We start from the raw sequence: 24,502 nt of genomic DNA, 5'->3' as shown, positions 1-24,502 counted from the left end.
GCTTGTCGGGAGGCAACCTGATGTTTTCGTATCCTTAAGTTTCATTTTTACTTTGAATTTTTTATTTATTTATTTAATTTTTTTTAGTCTCTACTGTTTTTTCTTTGATTTATGTGTATTTTGATCATGCAGAGTGATTAGAACAGAAACAGGTGTATTCAGACAGAGATTCAAACACCCTGGAGGAGTTGGATGTGGATAGGGTGGCGCCTAACTTCAAAGAATGAAGTTAGGCGGCACATGAAAGCCAAAATTGGAAGAAAGCTGCTGTGTGGGTGGCGCCTAACTTGGCTCCATGAAGTTAGGCGCCACCAATGAAGTCTTTTTGCCAAATCCCACTGCCACCCCAGCGCCTAACTTCACATTTGTGAAGTTAAGTGCCAAAAAAAATTTAGAGGGTGGCGCCTAACTTGAGAAAACCGAGTTAGACGCGGGAAAGCCATATACACACTGGGACTACGGCGCCTAACTCTAATTCCACCAAGTTAGGCGCCAGCTTCACTATTCCTCTTTACCATATAAACTAAATCTCTCCATTCCTAAATCATATCTTTGATTTCCTCCCCATATCTTTGATTTCCCAATCCCTATACAAAGCCAATCCATCCCATTGACTAAACACACAAGAACAATATCCCATGACCCCCACACCACTCCTCTTTATACAACAAATCCTACCATTTCCTAACCAAGACCCTACCCGTGACCCATTCTTTACACATATATTAACCCGCCAACCTTGCTTCAGCTACGCCCCCACCCACTATCATATCTTTCTATTTCCATCCACCACCTCCCCCCTCCCACCTGTAACTATATATATAATCTCAATTCCATTCCAACGTAACCCTCACCCCCATTATTTATATATATACCCCAAATATATATATATACAAAAAAATAATAATAATATATATCTATTGTTCCGAGGGTTACCTGAAACTGTAGGTCGATCTCGGACGAGATCTGTGATGGTGGCCGGAGCTGACGTGTCTGACTTGTTGGACTTGGTGGTGCTGCTGATCCTTCGTCATTGGAGGGTGGTGGTACCTGCAAGAGACTCTGATGCTTAAGTTAGCATGTGCTTTAAGCAGGTTTTTAGTAGAATCAGAGTATGAGTTATACCTGGGTGGTCCAATGTATTTATAATAGTGTTGAGTGACCTTTCTGGAGATAAGATAGTTATCTTATCTTATCTTTGAGTGAAGTCATCTTATCTTTAAGGGGAACCGCTCTTATCTTTCTAGGTCTTGGCTGCCTTTAGATTTGGACTGTGTCCCTTTGTCTGGGCTTATTTGGGCCTTGTAGTCAATTTCGCCGACCCCTTTTTATGAAGAGGTCGGGGAGCCTGATCTGAAGAGGTCGGTCGACTTATCTCTGACCAGCCCGGGTCGTACAACTCGACCCAGGGCATGAACAGTGCCCTTGCTTGAGCGCGGTCTTTCTTTTCGAGGTCATGTCCTTTTGGACTTTCGATCTCTTTTGGAGAAGCTGAGCTTGAGCATTTTGTTGACCTTCGTAGAACTTTCCATTAGTGACTTTGAATGCGGAACGTTTCCTTAATTACAACGCGTGTTTTGCGCTTTTCTTGGGAACGTGCGAAGGTTAAAAACTTATTAACTCTTTGCCGTTTTCTTTGTTTCCCTCTTCGTATCTTATTTTTGAATTTCAAAGCCTCTTTCAGTCTCTCTTCTCCTTGTTCGCTGCAATTTCCTTTTTTTCCTTACCCTTCTGTTCTTGCATCTTCGTGCCTCCTTTTTCTTTACCCGAAAAGCGATTGTTGGTGTCGTTTCGGTCGTTGCTTCAGTCCCTGATCAGTTATCGTCCTCTCTCTTCTACAGGTTGGTTTTTCTTCTTCTCTCTTTTTTACTTTCCATACCATTTTCTCTGCATGCTTGTGCTTAAAAGTTTTGACCTTATTTGGCTTCGTGTTGAAAAGTTTGAATCTTTCTACGTTGTTGTGCCTGATTGTTGCTGTAATGCGCGCCTTGATGTTGTCCTAGGGTTTTTTTATTTATCGCTTGTTTCTCCCCCTTTTATTTGACTTCTGTAAACTTTTTCTGTTTGTAGCTTGGAGTACTTGAACTGTTCTTCTTTGAAAAAAGGTTGCATCTTTGTGATGATGTTTGATGTCGATGGTTTTCTTTGCTGTTTTTGTATGAATGTTTATTTTCCTGAGAAGTATTGATCTCCTTGTGGAAAGGTGTTAGGATTTTAGGCTTTCGACTGTTGCTTTTCTTCTATCAGAGTTCTTTGCCTTGTTATTGCCTCCAAAGGGTGCCCCTGGACATTGGTGTAAGTCCTGGGGTTTCCCTTTTACTGCTGTATCTGACTCTTGGTATTCATACGTCGTTGTCCGAGTCATCTGTATATTTGTCCGAGCTGTGCAGTAGTAACCCCCCCCCCCCTTTTTTCTCTTCTTTTTGTAGGAATAGTTGACCCATGTCCTCTCGAAAGAGCGTTGTTGAAATGTCTACTAAAGTCCTAGATGGCATGTCTGATTGGCTGGACTCCCTTGTTTTAATGTGTGTCTCCGTGGTTGATTCTGAGTACTGTGTGCGACTTAGGAGGTATCATAGGATTTGTAATGATAGGGATCAAGAGAAGAATTATGAGCTAGTGTCTCCTGACCCCGAGGAGATGGTTAGTTTTCCTTCTTTGGTTCAAGGAGAACAACCCTTTTTCTATGCGTATGACTATATTTTCAGCCAAATGAACATCACCATTCCTTTTACTTCCTTCGAAACCGACCTGCTGTGGTCCTGCAATGTAGCTCCTTCCCAACTCCATCTGAATTCATGGGGTTTCATAAAAATCTTTCAATTGCTATGTCGGGAACCGGATGTCCGACCTTCACAAGCTCTCTTTCTTTATCTTTTTGTCTTGACGAAACCGGGGGCAGCTAAGAAGAAGGCTTCCTGAATTTCTTTTCGAGCTGCCCAGGGAAAGAAAGTTTTTTCTATGTATGATGAATCTTTTAAAGATTTTAAAAACTATTATTTCAAGGTATGAGCTATTGAAGGAGCTCGGCCTTTCTTCTTAGACCAGAATAACGAGCCCACCTTCCCTTTATATTGGAAAAAGAATATGGTAGTGTCTAGGTATTCGTGGGAAATGTTAGATGAGGTTGAGCAGGCCTTTGTTCGTATTTTAGAGGAAAATTGGGGGGAGCCTCCACATCTTGACACTAAGAGGTTTTTAGGGGATCCATCCCTTCTTTGTGCTGAATTGGGTAGTTGCCGACTTCTTTTTTAGTTTTGTTTGTTTGTTTGCTTGCCAATTTCTTTCTTACTTACAATTTTGGCATTTGCTGCTTTCCTTTTCAGAGATGGTGAAGACTGCGGATTCCATGAAGGCCTTTAAGAAGGCGAGGAAGGCGACTGTGGCTCTGAACATCTCGGCCAAAGGTTTTGGAGAGGGATCTTCCCAAGCCACTCCGAGGAGGTCGGCCTCGGACACTACTGGACCGAGGAAAGTTATCCCGTCTCCCCAGGATCACTTGGCTTCTTCTGATCCTCCCCAGCCGACCTTTGGTGCTGCTTCTCTTTCTGCTGATGGTCCTCCTCCCAAGAAGCAGAAGACTATTGAACCCTACGACCTTGATTCCCCTGATTTTGATGCTGTGGGGTTTGTTGATAATCAAATTGCCCCCTACGGCCGACTTTCCACGAACGATGTGTCCATCCTTCACCATCTGAATTTTATCACCAGTAGTAGTGTTCGGATGGCTCACATGGGTGTGGCCTTGTTCCGCACAATTCAAGACTCTCCCGTCCATGCGATGAAAGCCTTTATGGAGGAGGCTAAGTCGGAATTTGACAGGATCTAAGGGATGAAGGATGAGCTTGATACAAGGGTGGCAAAATTGGAGTTGGACCTAGAAAATGAGAAGGCCCGAGCTATCGCTGTTGAGGCCACTGCGAATCTGGCCGAGGAGATGGCGCAGAAGCACAAAGAGAGCTATGTTCAAACTTATAGTGAGCTGCTGGAGGTCTGGGAGAGGCTGGAGTCTGCTCATGCTGACTAAGCAGAGTTCCAGGGTCATCTTGTGGGTTGTGTTACTGCTGCCTATGAGAACTTGAAGGCCCGGGTCTGAGTTCTTGCTCCCGAGCTCGACCAGACTCTCTTTAGTTTAGATAATATTGTTGAGGACGGGAAGATCATTCCTGCCCCAAATGATGATCAAGAGGAAGTTCCCTCTCCAACGCCGTCAGTTAAAACTTCTGCCACCACTACTGCTTCCACTCCTGCTTCTGAGGTCGGCCATCCCGAGTCCGATCCTGACGTTCAAGTCTTAAATCATGAGGATGGGACTGTGGATGCGACTCTTTTGAATATCATTCTTCCTTCTATTCAGGATGTTGTTATGAAGAAGTCTTCGGACCCTTTATGATTTCATATACTTTTTACTATAGCCCAGCTTGTGGGCTTTTAGACTCTGATATTTTGTAACTATGGTTTGGGTTCTTTGGACATTCGGTTGCTTTTGTGCAACTTGATTTTGAAAAATAAAGTATCCTTAAACTCTTAGGCTGACACTTGGGTGGCCTTTTATGAGTCTTTTGAATTATATCTGTGTTTTGATATGTTTGATTGCTTTTCTGCAATTTCTGCGAATCTGCAGAGAATGTCCACACTTTGTTGTCCGACTTCTTCTTGATTGTTCATTAGTTTTTGTCCGCTTTCTATTTGATCTTTGTGGCTAATTTGTCTAGAAACTTTTTAGTGTTCTTGTAGAACCTTTTTAATTAGCCTTTGAACAATTTTAATAGCCTTGTTGTGGGGGCCCTTTTTAGCGCACGCTTTTTGTCGGTTTTGAGTTGTAGCTTTCGTCGGTCTAACTTCTCTCGTCGGTCCAATATGTAGCTTTCGTGGGTCTGACTTTTCTTGTCGGTCTGATCTGTAGCTTTCGTCGGTCCGACTTTTCTTGTCGGTCCGATCTGTAGCTTTCGTTGGTCCGACTTTCTTGTCGATTCGATCTGTAGCTTTCGTCGGTCCGACTTTTCTTGTCGGTCTGATCTGTAGCTTTCGTTGGTCCAACTTTCTTGTCGGTCTGATCTGTAGCTTTCGTCGGTCTGACTTCTCTTGTCGATTCTTCTTAGGTTATTTTTAGTAATCAATTTTTAATCATACCTCGTCAGACCTCTCTCTATGGATTACTTTTTATAACTTTTGTCGATTTGATTTGGTCCGACTTCTTTTTGCCGGTCCTTCCAAAGTTATTTTTAGTATTCTATTTTTACTCAGACCTCGTCATGCCTCTTTCTATGGATTACTTTTTATAACTTTTGTCGCTTTGGTCGATTTGGTCTGACTTCTTCTGGTCGGTCCATCCTAAGTTATTTTTAGCAATCTATTTTTATTCAGACATTGTCAAGCCTCTTTCTATGGATTACTTTTTATAACTTCTTGCATAAATCTATTTTTATCTATTTTCATCTTGCCGACTTTGTAGAAATCGGGTAGTGAGTTTGGTTCTCACTTGGCCGACCTTTGTCGAAATCGGACGATGAATTCAGTGTTCATCTCGCCGACTTTGTCGTGATCGGGCGGTAAATTTGGTTTTACCTTGCCAACCTGTAGCATTGTAATCGAGCGATGAATTTTGCATTCAGATTAATGCGTCTTGGTAGAGAGACTTTGTAGAAAATCTGGAGAGTTATATTCAAATAGAAAATAGGCATATAGGAAAAAAGAAAATATATACATGTGGGTGCTTAACCTTCTAAGTCAGGTAATTTTGCAGATCTTCGCTTGGTGCCTCGTTCAAAAATCTTTTATGGAAAAAGAGTGCACATTGACCTAAGATCTTTAATACCTTCTAACTGTAATACCTTCTTAGGTTGCAGGCATGCCATGACCTTGGTAGCTCTCTCCCCTCGAGGTCGGACACCTTGTAGTAGCCTTTTCCCAATACCTCTATAACTCGGTAGGGTTCTTTCCAGTTAGCTGCTAGCTTTTCTTCTCTTGGTCGACCTATGCCGATGTCATTTCGAATTAGGATGAGATCGTTGTTGGCGAAACTTCGCTGAACTACTTTCCGATTGTATCTTGAGGCCATTCGACGTTTTAATGCTTCCTTCATAATCCGAGCTATTTCTCGGACTTCTGGAAGTAGGTCGAGTTCTTTCCTTTGAAGTTGGGAGTTGACCTCTTCATTGTAGCTGATCATTCTGGGGGATCCTTCTTCGATTTCTACTGGGATCATTGCCTCCATTCCATAAGCCAATCGAAAGGGTGATTCCCTTGTTATGGAGTGTGGAGTTGTCCGATATGCCCATAGGACTTGTGGGAGCTCTTCAGCCCAGGCTTCCTTTGCGTCCTGTAGTCTTCATTTTAACTCGGCTAGTATGACTTTGTTGGCGGCCCCTGCTTGTCTATTAGCTTGGGGGTGTTCTACATATGTGAATTGGTGTTTTATTTTTAAGTCAGCTACTAATTTCCTGAAACCTGCGTATGTGAATTGAGTGCCATTGTCTGTGGTGATGGAGTAAGGAACCCCAAACTTTGTAACAATATTTCTGTATAAGAATTTCTGACTTCTTTGAACCGTGGCATTAGCTAGGGGCTCTACCTCAATCCATTTTATGAAGTAATCTACCCCTACAATGAGGAATTTGACTTGTCCCGATCCTTGGAAAAAGAGTCCGAGGAGGTCGAGTCCCCACTTTGCAAATGGCCAAGGTGATGTTACACTGATAAGCTCCTCTGGTAGGGCGATGTGGAAATTAGCATGCTTTTGACATGGTGGGCATGTCCTAACAAACTCGATTGCTTTCTTTTGTAGGGTCGGCCAAAAGAATCCTGCCCGAAATACCTTTTTAGAGAGAGCTCGTGCCCCCAGATGATTGTCGCACATGCCGCTGTGTACTTCTTCTAGGACTTCCCTTGTATTAGAAGTTGGTACACATTTTAGGTGGGGTGTTGAGATTCCTCTCCTATACAAGATGTCGCCTATTATGGTGTAGTACTGTGCCTCTCGTATCAGTCTCTTTGCCTCCTTCTTATCTATAGGGAGTGTCTCTGACTTGAGGTAATTTATTATGGAGGACATTGATGCACGAGCATCTTTCCTATCTTTTCTTAATGAATTTGCAATTAATTTGTTGAGTTTAATCAAGAATTAATTATCTTTTAGCCACTATAGATGCTACTTTGAGTCTTGTGTGATTCTGTTTATTTTAGGTAGTATTTGGCTGGAATTGATGGAGTTTTTTGCAGAAAAAGAGAAGGCGAATGATGCTATCAACCCTGACCTCTCTGCACTCAAACCTAAATAACTCGAGCTACATAGATCCAATGGACGTGATTCTAGTGGCGTTAAAAAGCTAACTTTCAGAGCTTTCTAACAAAATATAAGGCGCGCCTAACGTCCCCAAATGGTCCCCACGTTACAAGGCGTAGGTTATTTAATTAATTCTGATTTAAATTTAAATTTTATTTTAAAATAGGAAAATATATTATTTTAATTTTAAAAAATATATTTTAAATTAATTAGGATTAGATATAAAAAGAAGAAACTTTTCTTCTGGGAATTCCATTTTCATTCTGTAAATTACAGTTTACCTGAATCCTAGTTTTCTCTCTGAGCCATGAGCAACTAAACCTCCACTGTTAAGATTAGGAGCTCTATCTATTTGTGGATTGATTCTATTATTTTTGTCTTTTAATTCATGTTTTGATTTATAATTCAAGAATTGTTTTTGCTCTTTATTTTATGAAATTGGGTGGAACGGAAGTATGACCCTCTTTCTAATTGAGTTCTTGTATAACTTGGAAAAGCTCTTTACTTGAACAACAGCTTCAAAAAATATTTTTCTAAATTTCTAATTATCTGAATTTAATGGGATACGTGACATATAATCCTCTTATATTTGGGTAATTAGAATTTTTGTGGCATAATAGCTAGAATTAAACTTCATCCTCTAATTGGAATTAATTGACCAAGGAATTGGCGGTTGATGAATTTTAGAGGAGACTAGAAAGGTCTAAGGAATTAGGGTCTAGTTACATATAGTTCGCCATGAATTAAATCTCGCATGAATAAAATAAATTAATAAGAAAAGTCAATCCGGAAAATAGATAACTCTGAAGCCTTAACTGCCTTCTCCATATTGTATTTCTAACTTATTTATTGCCTGTCTTCTGATATTCTGAGTTTCCTGTTTAATGCTTTTTGAACTCTCTGACGATCAGGTTTCTATTAGTAAAGAAATTCACAAATATAATCGCTTTGTAAGTATAGTTTCTAAACCAATATAAAATCCTTTCATACAAACATTTGGTTGTCACAAGTAACAAAACCCAATAAAATTTATAAACCGAAGTATTCAAACCTCGAGTCGTCTTCTCAAGGAATTGCAGGGAAGTATGATTTATTATTGGTTATGAAAAATAGTATTTTTGGGTTTTTGAAAGGTTTGAATAAGAGAAATAGATTGCAGGGAATGAAATTAATTAGCAAAAAAAAACTCTTGGCAAAGTATGAAAACAGGAAGTCCTATCCTAGTTATCCTTATCAATGGTGATGAGAATTATATTTTTGCTCCCACTAAGTCAACCTCTAACTATGAAGGTAAGTCAAGTGGATAAATCAATTTAACACCTAAAGTCCTAGTCAACTTCTGAGGAAAGACTAGAGTTATAGGAATCTAAATCAATCAGCAAAGATAACAATTATCAATCACCATGAGTTTGATAACTCAAGAGTCACCAATTAATCAACTAGAACCAAGAATATAAGAAACTAAATAAAAGTCATATGTCTGAAATACCTCAAATATTAATAAAAGAAATCAATTCCAACATAAAGAGTTCATAAACTAAATTGGGGAAATAAATAAAAAGAACATTGAACCTGTGATTGAAGAAAATGAAATCCTAATTCCTGTAAGAGGAATCCTAATCCTAAATCTTAAGAGAGAGGAGATAACCTCTCTCTCTAAAAACTACATCTAAATTATGAAGAGTGAAATATGAGTCATCCCTCTTCATTCCTCCACTTTGCAGCCTTTAATCTGTGTTTTCTGGGGTTGAAACTAGGCTGAAAATAGCCCAGAATCGCGTTTTGACGAATTCTGTCACGCTGATTTTTGTCACTGCGACACATCCGCGTGGAGCACGTGTTCGCGTTGCCTATCTGTATGGCCACTATAGTAAATTATATATCAAATCGAAGCCCCGGACGTTAGCTTTTCAATGCAACTGGAACCGCATCATTTGAACATCTATAGCTCAAGTTATGACCGTTTGAGTGCGAAGAGGTCAGTCTGACAGCTTTGGCAATTCCTTCAATTTCTTGTATTTCTTCCACTTTTGCATGCTTCCTTTCCATCCTCTAAACCATTCCTATCCTGTAATTTCTGAAAACACTTAACACACATATCACGGCATCTAATGGTAATAAGAGAGGATTAATATTAGCAAGTTTAAAGTCCAAAGAATCATGTTTTCAATCATAGCACAAAATCCGGAAGGAAAAAGTAAAACCATGCAAATAGTATGAATAAGTGGGTAAAGAGTTGATAAAAACCACTCAATTGAGTTCAAGATAAACCATAAAATAGTAGTTTATCACTCTCAAACATCATTTTCTGTTTGTCTAACTAAGTAAATCACTTAACCATTGTTGCTTAGTCCATCAATCCTCGTGAGATCGACCCTCATTCACTTGAGGTACTACTTGGTACGACCCGGTGCACTTGCCAGTTAGTTTGTGGGTTATAAATTCATGAATGAGGCTTATATTAGTTTGATGGGCTCTATAGTATTTCCTGAATGAGGCTTCTATTATTGTCCCTGGTTTGGTGCTGACTAGTTTTGAGAGTGCATCAGCTCAAGCATTCTGTTCTCGAGGTATGTGGCGGACCTCGCATTCCTCGAGTTGTCCGAGCTGTTCTCTGGTTTTGTCCAGGTATTTTTTCATGGTAGGGTCCTTAGCTTTGTAGTTCCCTGCTATTTGTGAGGTGACTACTTGTGAATCGCTGAAGATGATAAGCTTTTGAACTCCCACCTCTTTAGCCAGCCTCAAACCAGCTAGTAATGCCTCGTATTCAGCCTGATTATTTGAAGCAGGGAATTCGAACTTTAAGGAAAGTTTGATCTGAGTTCCCTGATCACTTTCTATTATTACCCCTACACCACTCCTGGTCTTGTTCGAATAGCCGTCTACGTAGAGATTCCATTTCGTAGGGGTTTTCGGGGTGTTAGTGTACTCAGCGATGAAGTCGGCCAAATACTGTGACTTGATAGCCGTTCGAGCTTCGTATTGGAGATCAAACTCAAATAATTCAACTGCCCACTGTAGGATTCTTCCTGCCAAGTCTGTTGATGAGCGGATACTTTATACGCTTTTTGGCATTGTTTTTAGGTAGTTTTTAGTAGGATCTAGCTACTTTTAGGGATGTTTTCATTAGTTTTTATGCAAAATTCACATTTCTAGAATTTACTATGAGTTTGTGTATTTTTCTATGATTTTAGGTATTTTCTGGCTAAAATTGAGGGACCTGAGCAAAAATCTTATTCAGGCTGACAAAGGACTGCTGATGCTATTGGATTCTGACCTCCCTGCACTCAAAATGGATTTTCTGGAGCTAGAGAACTCCAAATGGCGCACTCTCAATTGCTTTGGAAAGTAGACATTCAGAGCTTTCAAGCAATATATAATGGTCCATACTTTGTTTGAGCTTAGACGACGCAAACTGGCGTTCAACTCCAGTCGCATGCTGCATTTTGGAGTAAAACGCCAGAAACATGTCACAAACCAAAGTTAAACGCCAAAACACGTTACAACTTGGCGTTTAACTCCAAGAGAAGCCTCTGCACGTGTAAAGTTCAAGCTCAGCTCAAGCATACACCAAAGTGGGCCCCGGAAGTGGATTTCTGCACTTAGACTTATTTCTGTAAACCCTAGTAGCTAGTTTAGTATAAATAGAACTTTTTACTATTGTACAAGGGGTCATTTTCCCTATTTTCAAATTCATATGTCATTTGTGGAGGCTGGCCATTCGGCCATGCCTGGATCTTGATCACTTATGTATTTTCAACGGTGGAGTTTCTACACACCATAGATTAAGGGTGTGGAGCTCTACTGTACCTCGAGTTTTAATGCAATTACTACTACTTTCTATTCAATTCAGCTTATTCTTGTTCTAAGATATTCGTTGAACTTCAACATGATAAATATGATGATCCGTGACACTCATCATCATTCTTACCTATGAACACGTGATTCACAACCACTTCCGTTCTACCTCAGAACGAACGAATATCTCTTGGATTCCTTGATCAGAATCTTCGTGGTATAAGCTAGAACCCTTTGGCAGCCACTCTTGAGAATCCGGAAAGTCTAAACCTTGTCTGTGATATTCTGAGTAGGATTCAGGGATTGAATGACTGTGACGAGCTTCAAACTCGCGATTGTTGGGCGTGGTGACAGACGCAAAAGAATCAATGGATTCTATTCCGACATGTTCGAGAACTGACAGATGATTAGCCGTGCTGTGACAGAGCATTTGGACCATTTTCACTGAGAGGATGGGATGTAGACATTGACAACGGTGATGCCCTACATACAGCTTGCCATGGAAAGGAGTAAGAAGGGTTGAAGGAAGGCAGTAGGAAAGCAAAGATTCAACAGGAACAAAGCATCTCTATACACTTATCTAAAATTCCCACCAATCATTTACATAATTATCTCTATCTTTATTTTATGCTTAATTTATTATTAATTTTGAAAACCATTATAATCATTTGAATCAGCCTAACTGAGATTTACAAGATGACCATAGCTTGCTTCACACCAACAATCTCCGTGGGATCGACCCTTACTCACGTAAGGTTTATTACTTGGACGACCCAGTGCACTTGCTGGTTAGTTGTGCGAAGTTGTGAAGAATGTGAGTGAACCATAGTAGTGTGCACCAAGTTTTTGGTGCCATTACTAAGAATTGTTCGAGTTATAAAAAGTGTAAATCACAATTTTGCCTATCAAGTTTTTGGCGCCGTTACCAGGGATTGTTTGAGTTTGGACAACTGACGGTTCATCTTGTTGCTCAGATTAGGTAATTTTCTTTTCAAAAAGTTTTCAATAAACCTTTCAAAAAATTTTTTATCTTTTTCGTTTTTCTAAAGTTTATTTTCAAAAAAAAAAACCAAAAAATTAATAAAATCATAAAAACCAAAAATATTTTGTGCTTCTTATTTGAGTCTAGTGTCAAATTTTAAGTTTGGTGTCAATTGCATGTTTTAAAAAAAATATGCATTTTTCAAAAATTTCATGCATGGTGTTCTTCATGATCTTCAAGTTGTTCTTGACAAGTCTTCTTGTTTGATCTTTAAATTTTCTTGTTTTGTGTCTTTTGTTGTTTTTCATATGCATTTTTGCATTCATAGTGTCTAAACATGAAAGATTTCTAAGTTTGGTGTCTTGCATGTTTTTCTTTTCTTGAAAATTTTTCAAAAATAAGTCTTGATGTTCATCTTGATCTTCAAAGTGTTCTTGGTGTTCATCTTGACATTCATAGTGTTCTTGTATGCATTATGTGTTTTGATCTTAATTTTTCATGTCTTGTGTCAATCTTGCTGTTTATTCAAAAAAAAAAGAGAAAAACACAAATATGACATCTTTTCCTTTTTTTTTTTCTCTCCTCATTAAAAATTCAAAAATAAAAAAATATATTTTCCTTCTTTTACTCAAAAATCGAAATCTTTGGGTTGACTTAGTCAAAAAATTTTAAAATAAGTTGTTTCATGTTAGTCAAGTCAAGATTTCAATTTTAAAAATCTTATCTTTTCAAAATCTTTTTCAAAATCAAATCTTTTTCATTTTTCTTATTATTTTTTCAAAAATTTTTAAAATTGATTTTCAAAATATTTTTCTTATCTTTATTTCAAAATTTCAAAAACTTTACTAACAATTAATGTGATTGATTCAAAAATTTGAAGTTTGTTACTTTTTTGTTAAGAAAGGTTCAATCTTTAAATTCTAGAATCATATCTTTTAGTTTCTTGTTAGTCAAGTAATCAATTTTAATTTTAAAAATCAAATCTTTTCCAAAATATCTTTTTCAATCATATCTTTTCAGAAGATCTTTTTCAAATCATATCTTTTTCAAAATTGATTTCAAAAATCTTTTCTAACCTCCTATCTTTTCAAAAATTGAATTTCAAATCTTTTTTAACTAACTAGTTGACTTTTTGTTTGTTTTACTATTTCTTATCTTTTTCAAAACCACCTAACTACTTTCCTCTCTCTAATTTTCGAAAATTACCTCCCTCTTTTTCAAAATTCTTTTAATTAACTAATTGTTTCAAATTTTAATTTTAATTGTTTCTCTTCTCTTAATTTTCGAAAATCACTAACCCTTTTTCAAAATTTATTTTTGAATTTCTCCCTCTCTCATCTCTTTCTATTTATTTATTCATTTACTAACACTTCTCTTCATCTTAAAATTTGAACCCCCTCTTCCTCTCTGAGTTCGAATTTTCCTCTTTTCCTTCTTCTATTCTTTTATTCTTCTACTAACATAAAAGAATCTCTCTACTGTGGTAAAGAGGATCATTATTATTATTTTCTGTTCCCTTCTTTTAAATATGAGCAGGAGTAAGAACAAGAATATTCTTGTTGAAGCAGATCCTGAACCTGAAAGGACTCTGAAGAGGAAACTAAGAGAAGCTAAATTACAACAATCCAGAGACAACCTTACAGAAACTTTCGAAAAGGAAGAGGAGATGGCAGCCGAAAATAATAATGCAAAGAGGATGCTTGGTGACTATACTACACCCACTTCCAAGTTTGATGGAAGAAGCATCTCAACCCCTGCCATTGGAGCAAACAATTTTGAGCTAAAACCTCAACTAGTTGCTCTAATGCAACAGAACTGCAAGTTCTATGGGCTTCCATCAGAAGATCCCTATCAGTTTTTAACTGAATTTTTGCAGATCTGTGAGACTGTTAAGACTAATGGAGTAGATCCTGAAATCTACAGGCTCATGCTTTTCCCTTTTGCTGTAAGAGACAGGGCTAGAACATGGTTGGAATCTCAACCTAAAGATAGCCTGAACTCTTGGGATAAGCTGGTCACGGCCTTCTTGGCTAAGTTCTTTCCTCCTCAAAAGCTGAGCAAGCTTAGAGTGGATGTTCAGACCTTCAAACAAAAAGATGGTGAATCCCTCTATGAAGCTTGGGAAAGATACAAGCAGATGACCAAAAGGTGTCCTTCTGACATGCTTTCAAAGTGGACCATTTTGGATATATTCTATTATGGTCTATCTAAGTTCTCTAAGATGTCACTGGACCATTTTGCAGGTGGATCCATTCACCTAAAGAAAACGCCTGCAGAAGCTCAAGAACTCATTGATATGGTTGCAAATAACCAATTCATGTACACTTCTGAGACGAATTATGTGAGTAATGGGACGCCTCAGAGGAAGGGAGTTCTTGAAATTGATGCTCTGAATGCCATATTGGCTCAGAACAAAATATTGACTCAGCAAGTCAACATGATTTCTCAAAGTCTGAATGGATGGGAAAATGCATCCAACAGTACTAAAGAGGCATCTTCTGAAGAAGAAGCTTATGATCCTGAGAACCCTGCAATGGTAGAGGTGAATTACATGGGTGAACCCTATGGGAACACCTATAACTCCTCATGGAGAAATCATCCAAATTTCTCATGGAAGGATCAACAAAAGCCCCAACAAGGCTTTAATAATGGTGGAAGAAACAGGCTCAGCAATAACAAGCCTTTTCCATCATCTTCTCAGCAACAGACAGAGCATTCTGAGTAGAGCTCTTCTAGCTTAGCAAACATAGTCTCTGATCTGTCTAAGGCCACGTTAAGTTTCATGAGTGAAACAAGGTCATCCATCAAAAATTTGGAGACACAAGTGGGCCAGCTGAGTAAGAAAATCACTGAAACTCCTCATAGTACTCTCCCAAGCAATACTGAAGAGAATCCAAAAAGAGAGTGCAAGGCCATTGACATAATCAAAATGGCAGAACCTAGAGAGGAAGGAGAGGACGTGAATCCCAATGAGGAAGACCTCATGGGACGTCTCCCAGACAAGAAGGAGTTCCCTATTGATGAACTAAAGGAATTTGAGGCTCATATAGAGACCATAGATTCCATTAAACCTCCTTCTGCCATTCATGAGCTCTGAAAACTATTCTTCCTCTGAAGAGGATGAAGATGTAACTGGAGAGCAAGTTGCTCAATATCTAGGGGCTATCATGAAGCTGAATGCCAAGTTGTTTGGTAATGAGACTTGGGGAGACGCACCTCTCTTACTCATTAGTGAACTAGATACATGGGTTCAGCAAAATCTACCTCAAAAAAAACAAGATCCTGGTAAATTCTTAATACCCTGTACCATGGGTACCATGACCTTTGAGAAGATTCTATGTGACCTGGGGTCAGGTATAAATCTTATGCCACTCTCTATAATGGAAAAACTAGGGATCTTTGAGGTACAGGCTACCACATTCTCATTAGAGATGGAAGACAAGTCAATAAGACAAGCTTATGGATTGGTAGAGGACGTGTTGGTAAAGGCTAAAGGCCTTTACATCCCTACTGATTTCATAATCTTAGACACTAGGAAGGATAAGGATGAATCCATCATCCTTGGAAGACCCTTCCTAGCCACAGCAGGAGCTGTGATTGATGTTGACAGAGGAGAGCTAGTCCTTCAATTGAATGGGGACTACTTGGTGTTTAAAGCTCAAGGATCTTCCTCTGCAACCATGGAGAGGAAGCATGAAAAGCTTCTCTCAATACAGAGTCAAATAGAGCCCCCACAATCAAACTCTAAGTTTGGTGTTGAGAGGCCACAACCAAACTCTAAGTTTGGTGTTCAACCTCCACATTTAAACTCTAAGTTTGGTGTTGAGAGGTCCCAACAATGCTCTGAGGATTTGTGAGGCTCCATGAGAGATCACTGTCAAGCTATTGACATTAAAGAAGCGCTTATTGGGAGGCAACCCCATTTTTATTTATCTATATTTTTATTGTTCTTTTATGTTTTATTAGGTTCATGATCATATGGAGTCACAAAATAATTACTAAAATTAAAAACAGAATCAAAAACAGCAAAAGAAATAGCACACCCTGGAGGAAGAGCTTACTGGTGTTTAAACGCCAGTAAGGAGCATCTGGCTGGCGTTCAACGCCAGAACGGAGTATGAATCTGGCGTTGACCGCCAGAAACAAGCAGCAATCTGGCGTTCAAATGCCAGGATTGCACCCTGAGGAAAGCTGGCGTTAAACGCCAGAAACAAGCATGGAACTGGCATTTAACACTAGAAACATGCTGCAGATTGGCGTTGAACGCCAGAAACAAGCATCAATCTGGCATTGAACACCAGGATTGCATACAGAAGGGAATTTTACACGCCTCATTGGTGCAGGGATGATAAATCCTTGACACCTCAGGATTTGTGGATCCCACAGGATCATCTCAAGATCTGTGGACCCCATAGGATCCCTACCTACCTCAACTCACCTTCTCTCTTCTTCACACAATCCAATAACACTCTTTCCCAAAAATCCTTTACCAATCACCTCAATCTCTCTTTCCCATCACCTCTTCACCGCTCACATCCATCCACTCTTCCCCATAAGCCCCACCTACCTTCAAATTCAAAATCCATTTCCCACCCAAACCCTCCCTAATGACCAAACCTACTACACTCTCCCTCCACTATATAAACCCCTCTATCCTTCTTCATTTTAACACAACACAACCCTCTCTTCCCCCCATTGGCCGAATACACATCCCTCTCCCTCTCCTTCATATCTTCTTCTTCTTCTTCTATTCTTTCTTTTCTTTGCTCGAGGGCGAGCAACATTCTAAGTTTGGTGTGGTAAAAGCATAGCTTTTTGTTTTTCCATAACCATCTATGGCACCTAAGGCCAGAGAAACTTCTAGAAAGAGGAAAGGGAGGACAAAAGCTTCTACCTCCGAGTCATGGAAGATGGAGAGATTCATCTCAAAAGCCCATCAAGACCACTTGTATGAAGTTGTGGCCAAGAAGAAGGTGATCCCTGAGGTCCCTTTCATGCTCAAGAAAAATGAGTATCTGGAGATCCGACATGAGATCCAAAGAAGAGGTTGGGAAGTTCTGACCAACCCCATTCAACAAGTCAGAATCTTAATGGTTCAAGAGTTTTATGCCAATGCATGGATCACTAGGAACCATGATCAAAGTATGAACCCGAATCCAAAGAATTATCTTACAATGGTTCGGGGGAAATGCTTAGATTTCAGTCCAGAAAATGTGAGGTTGGCATTCAACTTGCCTATGATGCAAGAAGATGCACGCCCCTACACTAGAAGGGTCAACTTTGATAAAAGGTTGGACCAAGTCCTCATGGACATATGTGTGGAAGGAGCTCAATGGAAAAGAGACTCAAAACGCAAGCCGGTTCAATTAAGAAGACTGGACCTTAAGCCTGTGGCTAGAGGATGGTTGGAGTTCATCCAACGCTCCATCATCCCCACTAGCAACTAATCCGAAGTTACTATGGATCGGGCCATCATGATCCATAGTATCATGATTGGAGAGGAAGTAGAAATTCATTAAGTCATCTCTCTAGAACTCTACAAAATAGCCGAAAAGCCCTCCACCTTGGCAAGGTTAGCTTTTCCTCATCTTATTTGCCATCTATGCTACTCAACTGGAGTTGTCATAGAAGGAGACATACTCATTGAAGAGGACAAGCCCATCACTAAGAAGAGGATAGAGCAAACAAGAGAGCCCATTCATGGATCTCAAGAGACACATGAGGAAGCTCATCACCAAGAAATCCCTGAGATACCTCAAGGGATGCATTTTTCTCCAAACAACTATTGCGAACAACTCAATACTTCCCTAGAAGGATTGAGTCATGACATGAACCAATCAAGGGTGGAACACTAAGAGCACTCCATCATTCTCCATGAAATTAGAGAAGATCAAAGAGCTATGAGGGAGGAGTAACAAAGGCAAGGAAGAGACATAGAAGAGCTAAAGGACATCATTGGTCCTTCAAGAAGAAGACACCACCATCACTAAGGTGGACTCATTCCTTGTTCCTAGTTCTCTGTTTTTCGGTTTTTAAGCTTCATGTTTATCTATGTTTGTGTCTTTACTACATGATCATTAGTATTTAGTAACTATGTCTTAAGGCTATGAATAGTTCCATGAATCCTTCACCTTTCTTAAATGAAAAATGTTTCTAATTCAAAAGAACAAGAAGTACATGAGTTTCGAATTCATCCTTGAAATTAGTTTAATTATATTGATGTGGTGACAATACTTTTTGTTTTCTGAATGAATGCTTGAACAGTGCATATTTTTTATCTTGTTGTTTATAAATGTTAAAATTATTGGCTCTTGAAAGAATGATGAACAAGAGAAATGTTATTGATAATCTGAAAAATCATAAAATTGATTCTTGAAGCAAGAAAAAGCAGTGAAAAACAACAACTTGCGAAAAAAAAGTGGCAAAAAAAAGAAAAAATTTTAGAAGAAAGAAAAAGAAAAAGCAAGCAGAAAAATCCAATAGCCCTCAAAACCAAAAGACAGGGGTAAAAAGGATCCAAGGCTTTCAGCATCAATGGATATGAGGGCCTAAGGAAATAAAATCTAGGCCTAAGCAGCTAATTCAAGCCGTCCCTAACCATGTGCTTGTGGCATCCAGGTCCAAGTGAAAAGCTTGAGACTGAGTGGTTAAAGTCGTGATCCAAAGCAAAAAGAGTGTGCTTAAGAGCTCTGGACATCTCTAACTGGGAACTTTAGCAAAGCTGAGTCACAATCTGAAAAGGTTCACCCAGTCATGTGTCTGTGGCATTTATGTATCCGATGGTAATACTGGAAAACAAAGTGCTTAGGGCCACAGCCAAGACTCATAAAAGTAGCTGTGTTCAAGAATCAACATACTTAACTAGGAGAATCAATAACACTATCTGAACTTTGAGTTCCTATAGATGCCAATCATTCTAAACTTCAAAGGATAAAGTGAGATGCCAAAACTGTTCAGAAGCAAAAAGCTACAAGTCCCGCTCATCTAATTAGAATTAATATTCATTGATATTTTGAGATTTATAGTATATTCTCTTCTTTTTATCCTATTTAATTTTCAGTTGCTTGGGGACAAGCAACAATTTAAGTTTGGTGTTGTGATGAGTGGATAATTTATACACTTTTTGGCATTGTTTTTAGGTAGTTTTTAGTAGGATCTAGCTACTTTTAGGGATGTTTTCATTAGTTTTTATGCAAAATTCACATTTCTGGACTTTACTATGAGTTTGTGTGTTTTTCTGTGATTTCAGGTATTTTTTGGCTGAAATTGAGGGACCTGAACAAAAATCTGATTCAGGCTGACAAAGGACTACTGATGCTGTTGAATTCTGACCTCCCTGCACTCAAAATGAATTTTTTGGAGCTACAGAACTTCAAATGGCGGGCTCTCAATGGCGTTGGAAAGTAGACATCCAGAGATTTTCAGCAATATATAATGGTCCATACTTTGTTTGAGCTTAGACGATGCAAACTGGCGTTCAACGCTAGTCCCATGCTGCATTCTGGAGTAAAACGCCAAAAACACGTCACAAACCAGAGTTAAATGCCAAAAACACGTTACAACTTGGCGTTTAACTCCAAGAGAAGCCTCTACACGTGTAAAGCTCAAGCTCAGCCGAAGCACACACCAAGGGGTCCTTTTCCCTATTTTCGAATTCATATGTCTTTTGTGGAGGCTGGCCATTCGGCCATGCCTGGACCTTGATCACTTATGTATTTTCAACGGTGGAGTTTCTACACACCATAGATTAAGGGTGTGGAGCTCTGTTGTACCTCAAGTTTTAATGCAATTACTACTACTTTCTATTCAATTCAGCTTATTCTTGTTCTAAGATATTCATTGCACTTCAACATGATGAATGTGATAATCCGTGATACTCATCATCATTCTTACCTATGAACACGTAATTGACAACCACTTCCATTCTACCTCAGAACGAACGAATATCTCTTGGATTCCTTGATTAGAATCTTCGTGGTATAAGCTAGAACCCTTTGGCGGCCACTCTTGAGAATCCAGAAAGTCTAAACATTGTCTGTGGTATTTCGAGTAGGATTCAAGGATTGAATGACTGTGACGAGCTTCAAACTCGCGATTGTTGGGTGTGGTGATAGACGCAAAAGAATCAATTGATTCTATTCCGACATGATCGAGAACCAACAGATGATTAGCCGTGCTGTGACAGAGTGATGAGCGGATAATTTATACGCTTTTTGGCATTGTTTTTAGGTAGTTTTTAGTAAGTTCAAGCTACTTTTAGGGATGTTTTCATTAGTTTTTATGTTAAATTCACATTTCTAGACTTTACTATGAGTTTGTGTGTTTTTCTGTGATTTCAGGTAATTTCTGGCTGAAATTGAGGGACTTGAGCAAAACTCTGAAAAAGGCTGACAAAAGGACTATTGATGCTGTTGGAATCTGACCTCCCTGCACTCAAAACGGATTTTCTGGAGCTACAGAACTCCAATTGGCGCGCTCTCAACGGCGTTGAAAAGTAGACATCCAGAGCTTTCCAGAAATATATAATAGTTCATACTTTATTCGGAAATTGACGACGTAACTTGGGGTTGAACGCCAAGTACATGCTGCTGTCTGGAGTTAAACGCCAGAAAAACGTCATGATCCGGAGTTGAACGCCCAAAACACGTCATAACTTGGAGTTCAACTCCAAGAGAAGCCTCAGCTCGTGGATAGATCAAACTCAGCCCAAGCATACACCAAGTGGGCCCCGAAAGTGGATTTATGCATCAATTACTTACTCATGTAAACCCTAGTAGCTAGTTATTATAAATAGAACATTTAACTATTGTATTAGATGTCTTTTGACCACGTTTGATCTTTTGGTCTCAGTTTTGTTTTATTCTTCATCTTAAGAGGCTACTGATCACATTTTAGGGGGCTGGCCATTCGGCCATGCCTGAACCTTTCACTTATGTATTTTCAACGGTGGAGTTTCTGCACACCATAGATTAAGGGTGTGGAGCTCTACTGTACCTCAAGTATTAATGCAATTCTATTTTCTTCCATTCAATTCAACTTGTTCTTATTCCAAGATATTCATTCGCACCCAAGAACATGATGAATGTGATGATTATGTGACGCTCATCATCATTCTCACCTATGAACGCGTGCCTGACAACCACCTCCGTTCTACATGCAACCGAGCTTGAATGTGTATCTCTTAAATTCCCCAACAGAATTTTCGTGGTATAAGCTAGATAGATGGCAGCATTCATGAGAATCCGGAAAGTCTAACCTTGTCTGTGGTATTCCGAGTAGGATTCCGGTAATGAATGACTGTGACGGGCTTCAGACTCGCAAGTGCTGGGCGTTAGTGACAGGCGCAAAAGAATCAAGGGATTCTATTCCAGCAGGAGTGGGAACCAACCAGTGATTAGCCGTGCTATGACAGAGCGCGTGAGCGTAGTTTTCACTGCGAGGATGGGATGTAGCCTTCGGCCAGTGTGATGCCTCCAGACGATTAGCCATGCGAGTGACAGCGCAGAGCACCATTTTCCAGAGAGGATACAAAGTAGCCATCGTCGAACGGTGAACCCCTATACACAGCTTGCCATGGAAAGGAGTAAGAAGGATTGAGTTGAAGCAGTAGGAAAGCAGGCGTTCTCGAGCCATACAGTATCTCCATTCGCCTATCTGAAATTCCTACCAATGAATCTGCATAAGTATTCTATCCCTTTTATTATTTATTTTAATTAATTATCTCATCCAATCATATGTAATCTGCCTGACTGAGATTTACAAGATGACCATAGCTTGCTTCATACCAACAATCTCTGTGGGATCGACCCTTACTCACGTAAGGTTTATTACTTGGACGACCCAGTACACTTGCTGGTTAGTTGAACGGAGTTGTGAATTCAACTGGTGCCATAATAATGATTTCATACAAATACAAAAGAATATGGATCACAATTTTGTCCACCAAGTTTTTGGCGCCGTTGCCGGGGATTGTTCGAGTATGGACAACTGACGGTTCATCTTGTTGCTCAGATTAGGTAATTTTCTTTTCAAAAACTTTTTTCAAAATTTTTCTTTTCTTTTTCGTTTTTCAAAAAATATTTTCGAAAAAAAAAATTTTAATAAAAATCAAAAAAAAAAATTAGAAAATCATAAAAATCAAAAATATTTTGTGTTTCTTGTTTGAGTCTTGAGTCAATTTTTAAGTTTGGTGTCAATTGCATGCTTTTAAAGATTTTTCTTGCATTTTTCGAAAATCCCATGCATTCATAGTGTTCTTCATGATCTTCAAGTTGTTCTTGATAAGTCTTCTTGTTTGATCTTGATGTTTTCTTGTTTTGTGTTGTTTGTTGTTTTTCATATGCATTTTTCATTTGTTAGAGTCCATGCATTAAAGATTTCTAAGTTTAGTGTCTTGCATGTTTTCTTTGCATCAAAATTTTTCAAAAATATGTTCTTGGTGTTCATCATGATCTTCAAAGTGTTCTTGGTGTTCATCTTGACATTCATAGCATTCTTGCATGCATTCATTGTTTTGATCTAAAAACTTCATGCATTGAGTATTTTTGATGTTTTTCTCTCTCATAATTAAAAATTCAAAAATCAAAAAAAATATCTTTTCCTTATTTCCCTCCAAATTTTCAAAATTTTGGATTGACTTGGTCAAAAATTTTCAAAATTAGTTGTTTCTTACAAGTCAAGTCAAAATTTCAATTTTAAAAATCTTATCTTTTTAAAATCTTGTTCAAAAATCATATCTTTTCCATTTTTTTTCTTATTTTCGAAATCTTTAAAAATTATTTTTCAAAATCTTTTTTTTATCTTTATATCATATTTTCGAAAATTAGCTAACAATTAATGTGATTGGTTCAAAAATTTGAAGTTTGTTACTTTCTTGTTAAGAAAGGTTCAATCTTTAAGTTCTAGAATCTTATCTTGTAGTTTCTTGTTAGTTAAGTCATTTTAAAAATTAGATCTTTTTATCTCTTATCTTATCTTTTTCAAAATTTTATCTTTTAAAAAAAAATTTGATTTCAAAATATCTTATCTAACTTCTTATCTTCTTATCTTTTTAAAATTTGATTTTAAATCTTTTTCAATCAACTAACTAACTTTTTGTTTGTCTCTTATCTTTTTCAAAACCACCTAACTACTTTTCCCTCTTCAATTTTCAAAAATATCTCTCTCTTTTTCAAAAATTATTTTTAATTAATTAATTGTTTTAAATTTTAAATTCAATTATATTTTATCTTTAATTTTCGAAAATTACTAACCCCTTTTTCAAAATTATTTTCGAAATCTCCCTTCTCTTTTCTTCTTCTATTTAATTATTTAATTACTAACACTTCTCTTCACCTTTCTTCATCTAAAAATCCGAACCATTCTTCTTCATTCTTCTCCCCTTTCTTTTTCTACTAACATAAAGAAATCTCTATACTGTGACATAGAGGATTCCTCTTTCTTTTCTTGTTTTCTTCTCTTTCATATGAGCAGGAACAGGGAAAAAGGCACTCTTGTTGAAATTGATCCTGAACCTGAAAGGACTCTGAAGAGAAAACTAAGAGAAACTAAATTACAACAATCCAGAAACAACCTTTCAGAAAATTTTGAACAAGAGAAGGAGATGGCAGCCGAAAATAATAATAATGCAAGGAGAATGCTTGGTGACTTCACAAAGCCAACGTCCAAGTTTGATGGAAGAAGCATCTCCATTCCTGCCATTGGAGCCAACAACTTTGAGCTGAAACCTCAGTTAGTTGCCTTAATGCAACAAAACTGCAAGTTTTATGGACTTCCATCTGAAGATCCTTATCAGTTTTTAACTGAGTTCTTGCAGATCTGTGAGACTGTAAAGACGAATGGAGTTGATCCTGAAGTCTTCAAACTCATGCTTTTCCCTTTTGCTGTAAGAGACAGAGCTAGAATATGGTTGGATTCACAACCTAAGGATAGCCTGGACTCCTGGGATAAGCTGGTCACTGCCTTCCTGGATAAATTCTTTCCTCCTCAAAAGCTAAGAAAGCTGAGAGTAGATGTTCAAACCTTCAAACAAAAAGATGGTGAATCCCTCTATGAAGCTTGGGAAAGATACAAGCAGCAGACCAAAAGATGTCCATCTGACATGTTTTCAGAATGGACCATATTAGATATATTCTATTATGGTCTATCTGAATTTTCGAAAATGTCATTGGATCATTCTGCAGGTGGATCTATTCACCTAAAGAAAACGCCTGAAGAGGCTCAAGAACTCATTGACATGGTTGCAAACAACCAATTCATGTACACTTCTGAGAGGAATTCCGTGAATAATGGTATACCTCAGAAGAAAGGAATTCTTGAAATTGATGCTCTGAATGCCATATTGGCTCAGAACAAAGTGTTGACTCAACAGGTCAACATGATCTCTCAAAATCTGAATGGATGGCAACATACATCCAACAGTAGTAGAGAGACAGCTT

The 24,502-nt window shown here is 38.4% G+C and overlaps 2 non-coding genes across 2 annotated transcripts; both read right to left on the bottom strand.

Annotated features, from left to right (window-relative positions):
• Window positions 1-14,124: 14,124 nt before the first annotated feature.
• Window positions 14,125-14,232, bottom strand: LOC130977528 (small nucleolar RNA R71). The gene has a single exon (XR_009085217.1). It is a non-coding gene; the product is annotated as a small nucleolar RNA R71 (small nucleolar RNA).
• Window positions 14,233-24,063: 9,831 nt separating this feature from the next.
• On the bottom strand, window positions 24,064-24,167 carry LOC130977712 (small nucleolar RNA R71). Its single transcript, XR_009085392.1, has one exon. It is a non-coding gene; the product is annotated as a small nucleolar RNA R71 (small nucleolar RNA).
• Window positions 24,168-24,502: the final 335 nt, after the last annotated feature.

The sequence above is a fragment of the Arachis stenosperma genome, chromosome 4, assembly GCF_014773155.1.
Source record: "Arachis stenosperma cultivar V10309 chromosome 4, arast.V10309.gnm1.PFL2, whole genome shotgun sequence".
In the NCBI taxonomy this organism is placed as follows: domain Eukaryota; kingdom Viridiplantae; phylum Streptophyta; class Magnoliopsida; order Fabales; family Fabaceae; genus Arachis; species Arachis stenosperma.
Note: the sequence above shows the minus strand (reverse complement) of the source record. Positions and strands in the feature narration are given on the sequence as shown.